This window comes from Crocuta crocuta, unplaced genomic scaffold, assembly GCF_008692635.1.
Source record: "Crocuta crocuta isolate KB4526 unplaced genomic scaffold, BGI_CrCroc_1.0 scaffold695, whole genome shotgun sequence".
In the NCBI taxonomy this organism is placed as follows: Eukaryota; Metazoa; Chordata; class Mammalia; order Carnivora; family Hyaenidae; genus Crocuta; species Crocuta crocuta.
In genome coordinates this window covers 173,707-179,699 of record NW_027528855.1, presented here as the reverse complement: position 1 = coordinate 179,699, position 5,993 = coordinate 173,707, and the positions used below count along the sequence as shown (strand labels likewise).

General features: G+C 38.5%; 1 pseudogene; it reads left to right on the top strand.

Moving 5' to 3' along the window:
* Window positions 1–5,397: 5,397 nt before the first annotated feature.
* On the top strand, window positions 5,398–5,772 carry LOC144224950 (large ribosomal subunit protein eL31 pseudogene; annotated as a pseudogene).
* Window positions 5,773–5,993: the final 221 nt, after the last annotated feature.

The following is a 5,993-nucleotide window of genomic DNA, read 5'->3' as shown; positions in this document are numbered from 1 at the left end:
TGACTCCACCTGAGAAGTCTTAAAATATAAATCTAGCAAAAGAGAAATGCTAAGTTCTATTGCCAGTTACTTCTAATCTGGGTCATATCAAAGGTTGCATAATATTGCCTACATGTTCAGCATACTCCCAGGGGGAAAGAATAATAAGTGCTGTCTGAAGGACATTTTGTTTCTTGAACATATTCCTTTTATGCCAACAGCTGTGGTGGTCTGGTGGGCTCCAGGGCTAAAGGCAAGGACCCACAATGATTTCTTAGTGGCAAAGAAGTTGCTGTTACTTTCCTTGCATGCTTTTTTCCAATCCCAAATGGTCTCCCTTTTTGGCCTCCCATGATTACCCCCATCCCTTTCTCTCCCCACCCCCTGAACCCCCCAGCCTTGAAAGCTATCTGTTGTATTACACAAGTGCACAGTGTTATAGCAATCTGGACCCAGCTCCCAGACAGATGCTTTGAGTCAGGAAATACTTGTCAGAACACAGACTCAGCTTATCCCCATTTGGGATGAATGAATTACAGGAGCAAGTCTTCTGTTCTTTTGCCAAGTTCACAGTCTATAGGCACAGACTACTTTCAAGCATGTGTGGACTGGAGATGTATGTTAGTTATATGTTGTAATTCATGGAGGCATCCTTCCTTCCTGGTAACACCTCATTTGTCAAACTTTGGTATGAAATGAGCTATTTCACATATGTGAGTTACTCATGTAGCTGGATGTTACTCTTTAAGTACTAAAGCTTCATTTATTTTAGTCTCTCTCATTTTTAAATGTTTATATATTTTGGAGAGAGAGAGAGAGAGAGAGAGAGAGAATCCCAAGCAGGCTGTCAGTGCAGAGTCCGATGCAGGGCTTAAATCCATGAACCATGTGATCATGATCTGAGCCAAAATCAAGAGTCTGATGCTTAACCAGCTGAGCCATCCAGGCACCCCCATTTTAGTCTCTTTTATGGACAGGTGCTTAAATGAACTGTATACTCCTCTGCCTTATACACTGAGTAGTGTCAGTGGTCCTGTCATTAAAGCTTAAGGGTGAATATGAGGATCAGTGATTTTATTGTATCTTGAGACAGTGCTTTCCAAAGGAACTATTAAGGGGTGTGAGACAACTCAGTGGCCCCAGCCAGTCCACACTAGAGCATGTAAATTCTGGTTTCTGCTTTGGGAAATTCTCTATGTTGCTTTCATTCCTCAGAGCTACCAGTTGCCTAGAATCTCTTCTTTCCTCTTTGACTACACAGTCCTGTGGCATTTCCGCTGCCCTCTCCCAACTGCACAGTGCCCATCTTCCAGTTTCCTACAGCTGATATTCTGTTCACTGGGAAACCACAACCAAACATGTTAGAATTGTGTATCTAAGAAGAGAGAATGAACAGATTCTGTAAGATTGCAGAGAGCGCTAATAGGAGGGAAGCATGGGAACAGAAGCATCTGAAATTTGACACATCCCATTTGAATGCTCAAGGGTTCTTTTTGTCTCCTTCCAAATTCTAGGCTGTGTTGTAGAGAAGTGTTGTTTACACTGTTTATTATGTCAGGGCCCTAGGATTCTGCTGATATGCCAGAGATACGAGAGCTCTGTGTATTTGTATAGGGCGTGGTTGCAGTGTTAGGGTGGTGGCTTGTTGCAGAGGGAGACCATTGATCATACTCTGTCTCCATTCTAACCAGAGCAGTATCCCTTTACATATATTGTACATTGAAGGTAAGATTTCATTAACAAACATACAGATGATAAATAAAAAACAAAACAAAAGCAACAACTACAGAAACAAAACAATTAATGTTCCTTAAAAAAAGAGGTGGGGCACCTAGGTAGCTCAGTCAGTTAAGCATCTGACTCTTGGTTTCAGCTCAGGTCAGGATCTCATAATTTCATGAGTTCAAGCCCCGCATGGAGCTCTGTGCTGACAGTGTGAGGCCTACTTGGGATCCTCTCTCTCTCTCTCTCTTTCTGTCTCTGTCTCTCTCTCTCTGTCTCTGTCTCTCTCTCCACATCATCTACTCTCATGCTCTCTCTCAAAAATAAACATAAAGAAAAAAGATAAATTGGGATAGCTAATGTGGTAGTGTAATTAGGAAAATAAATGCTCTGTTACACTACCCTAGAGCATGCTTTATAACCTGATGTTATTATGGGTTGGAAAGGCATTTAGCATTTTCTAGGTATTAGGAAGCCATCTAGCCCAAAGAGTTTAGCTCACTTTTGAGGATAAATAACACAACATTTAAAAATTCCAAGTACCAAGACACCTGGGTGGCTTACTCGGTTAAGCGTCCAACTCTTGGTTTCGGCTCAGGTCATGATTTCATGGTTTTGTGAGTTTGAGTCCCATATCGGGCTCTGCAGTGAAAATGTGGCGGCCTGCTTAGGATCCTCTCTCTCTCTCTCTCTCTCCCCCCACCCCCATTCACGCTGTCTCTATTTTTCAAAATAAAGAAACTTAAAAATAAGTTGCAAGTATTATTTTTACCTAAGCTGCACATTTCTTTCCTATCTGAGTTGAGCAGTGGAGCATGTTTTAAGGCAGTGAAGTCCAACAGAAATAAAATGTTAACTAAGTATGGAATTTAAGATTTTCTAATGGCCATGTCAAAAAGTTAAAATAGGCAAAAATAATTCTAATAAATTTTAAGATTTTATTTAGTTCAGTATATCCAAAACATCTTAATTTTAACATATGATCAATGTAAAAATCATACTGCTTTAGTTTTTAAATTCAAATTACTTAAAATGATGTAAAATTAAAGTGCAATTCCTCATTCACACTAGCCACTTTTCAAGTGTTCTGCCACATGTGTCTAGTGACTACTATATTAAGCAGTATGATTTTAGAACATTCTTGATACACTTAAAATGTTCAACAGAGGTTGGTTAGCCCTTTCATAGGAAGAGCTTAAAGCAAAATCTCATTAATTTGGGCTCCACTAGTTTGGAAATATGAGAATTTTATCAGAGTTCAGCTGAAGTTTACAGTCTGACTGCTCTATGGAGAAAGGTTTTACTTGGCACATTCACCGTATAAATCAGATCACAGAAGGCATGCTTAATCCACTTAAGAGTATTAAGCATATTGTGGGACTTTAGCACATTTATAAATGCAAAAATATTCTGTTATGCATAGTAGAGTGTCCTGTATTCATTAAAGGGCACCTAATGGGGTAACGTTTCCTTTGTGATACTTTGTTAGCAGTTAGTTGTTATTACACTGTTTGAAAGATTTATAGAAGTCAAATTTCCTTTAAAGTTGTCTAAAAATATGATTTGTTAATATTTCAGATAATTATTGCTTAAATAAAACTTCACCAATGTAGTCTGTCAGCTTAAATGTAACAGTAACATGATGCTTTGTTTTGAGGTGATACTATTTCACAGGGCAGTGAAGTTAAAACGAGATAAGGCACTTCATAACTTGCAATATGTCTCATGCATGTTATTCACTCAACCAGTAACTATTTCTTTCGTGGCTTTTATAAGCCAAGCTTTGTGGTAGATATAGGGATATAGCTGTGAACCAGATGGACAGACATGATCTCAGCCCTCAGGAGCTTACAAGTTGGTGGAGAGGTACAGGAAAACAGACAAACTAGAGGGTGGTAAGCATTATGATAGAGAAAGTTCCATTTGCTAAGAAAACATGTAGGGGAGCCATATAACTCAGACTAGTTGGATAGGGGAGTCAGGGAACCCTTCCTGGAAGAAATAGCCTCTAGGCTGAAACCTGCAAGCTGATTTGGAGTTAGCGAGGTGAAGGAGTACACTAAATGCCTCAGAAAGAGGAAACAGCATGTACAAAACCTAATAGGTGAGAAGGAGAGCATGAAGTAGTCCTGGAGTGAAAGTAGTTCTGTGCTGCTGCAGTAGGGAGTCCAGATGAAAGAAGAAACCATGATGAAGGTGGGAAGGCCAGTAGGAACCAGATCACAAAGGACCTAAGGAAGTTGGACTTTGTTTGTCTATTTGTTGGTTTCTTTGGGTTATGGATTTGTTTATTGGTTTATTTTAAAGTTTTTATTAAAATTCCATTTAGTTCAATACAGTCTTATATTAGTTTCATGTGTACAATATAGTATTTCAACACTTTCGTATGACACCTGGTATTTATCAGAAGTGCCCTCCTCAATTCCCATCACCTATTTCTCCTATATCCCCACCACCTCCCCTCTGGTAACCATCAGCTTGTTCTCTACAGTTAAGAGTCTGTTGGTTTCTCTCTCTTTTTTCCCCTTTGTGTTTGTTATGTTTCTTAAATTCCACATAGGAGTGAAATCATGGTATTTGTCTTTCTCTGGCTGACTTATTTCACTTAGCATAACATTCTCTAGTTCCATCCACATCACTGCAAATGACAAGATTTCATTCTTTTTGATGGTCAAATGATATCCAGTATGTGTGTGTGTATCACTTTTTCTTTATCCATTGATCGATTGAGGGACACCTGTGCTGCTTCCATATCTTGGCTTTTGTAAATTATGCTTCTATAAATATAGAGGCATATGTATTCCTTTGAATTAGAGTTTTTGTATTCTTTGGGTAAATACCCAAAATTGTGATTGCTGGATCATAAGGTAGTTCTATACTGAACTTTTTGAGGAACCTCTGTCTCATCTCATAATAGTGTTGATTTGCATTTCCCTCATGAGGAGTGATGTTGAGCATGTTTTCATGGTCTGTTGGCCATCTGGATTTCTTTGGAGAAATGTCTGTTCATGTCTTCTGCCCACTTTTAATTGGGTTATTTGTTTTTTTGGAGTATTGAGTTTTATAACTTCTTTATGTGTTTTGGTTGAAGGTGAAAATACAATGGTCCAAATCCTCTGGGATGCAGGTAAAGTTGTTCTAAGAGGGAAAGATATAACAATACAGGTCTATCTCAAGAAGCAAGAAAAATTTCAAATAACCTAATCTTGCACCTAAAGGAGCTAGAAAAAGAACAACGAAGAAAATCTAAAATAAGCAGAAGGAAGGAGATAATAAAGATTAGAGCAGAAATACATGATATAGAAACTAAAAAGCAATAGAATAGACCAATGAAATCAGGAACTGGTTCTTTGAAAAAAAATCAATAAAATTGGTAAACTTTTAGCTAGACTTATCAAGAAAAAAAAGAGACCTCAGAAACAAAATTGCAAATGAGAGAGGAGAAATAACAGCCCATACTACAGAAATACAATCATGAGAGAATATTATGAAAAACTATATGCCAGCAAATTGCACAACCTGGAAGAAATGGATGAATTCCTAGTAACATATAAACTACCAAAACTGAAAAAGGGAGAAATAGAAAATCTGAATAGACCAATAACTAGCAAAGAAATTGAGTCAGTAGTAGTAAAACTCCCAACAGCCTCTCCCACAATACTTCATGCTTTTCCTTTCCAGCCAGGGTCTGGCAGAATGGTTCCTGCAAAGAAGGATGGCAAGAAGAAGGGCCATTCTGCCATCAATGAGGTAATGACCAGGGAATATACAATCGATGTTCACAACTGCATCCATGGAGTGGGTTTCAAGAAGTGTGTCCCTTGGGCACTCAAAGATCCGGAAATTTGCCATGAAGGAGATGGAAACTCCAGATGTACACATTGGCAACAGGCTCAACAAGCTGTCTGGTCCAAAGGAATAAGGAATGTTCCATACTGTACCCATGTATGGATGTCCAGAAAATGTAGCAACAACGAAGATTCACCAAACAAGCTCTATATGTTGGTTATCTATGTACCTGTCGCCACTTTCAAAAATCTACAGTTAATGTGGATGAAAAGTAACCACTAATTTTCAAATAAAGGTCTAAAAATAGCCCCCCAAAACCTCCCAACAAACAAAAGTCCAGGACCAGATGGCTTTACAGGCTAATTCTATCGAACATTTAAGTAAGAATTAATACTTATTATTCTTTTTTAAAAGTTTTTTAAATGTTTATTTATTTCTGAGAGAAAGAGAGAGAGACAGCATGAGCAGGGGAGGGTCAGAGAGAGAGGGAGACACAGAAGCCA